The following is a 484-nucleotide window of genomic DNA, read 5'->3' as shown; positions in this document are numbered from 1 at the left end:
GGGCGGGCAGGGCGGGCGGGCCGGGACCCCCGGCGGGCGGGGCGGAGCGGGCGGAGCGGAGCGGGGGATGCGGGAGATGCGGAGCGGAGCGGGCAGCGGGGGCCGGGCAGCGCCGGGCTGGGCTGGGCTGGGCTGGGCCGGGCTGGCTGCTGCGATTTCTTCCTTTTCCCTCTTCTTTTTTTTTTTTTTCTTTTTTTTTTTGATTTCCCCCACCCACCGCCCGGAGGTCCCAGCTCGGCTGCGCTTCTCCGTTCCTCCGTCGCAGGAGGGAGACTCTGCGCAAAATAAATCAGTGAGTGCGTGTCCCCCTCGGCGGGGTGGGAGCGGGGGCACCCGGCCCCTTCCTCCCCAGCCCAGGGGGTGGGCACAGCGTGCGCCCCGGCCCCGCTCTGCTCTCGCCAGTGCCCTGGGGATGCTGATGCCGGCAATACCAGCCACAGTGGTGGGAAAGAGCCCCCTTCGTCTGCAAAGCACCCAGAACTGG

The sequence above is a fragment of the Caloenas nicobarica genome, chromosome 23 (genome assembly GCF_036013445.1).
Source record: "Caloenas nicobarica isolate bCalNic1 chromosome 23, bCalNic1.hap1, whole genome shotgun sequence".
NCBI classification, from domain to species: Eukaryota; Metazoa; Chordata; class Aves; order Columbiformes; family Columbidae; genus Caloenas; species Caloenas nicobarica.
This window is presented reverse-complemented; position numbering follows the sequence as displayed.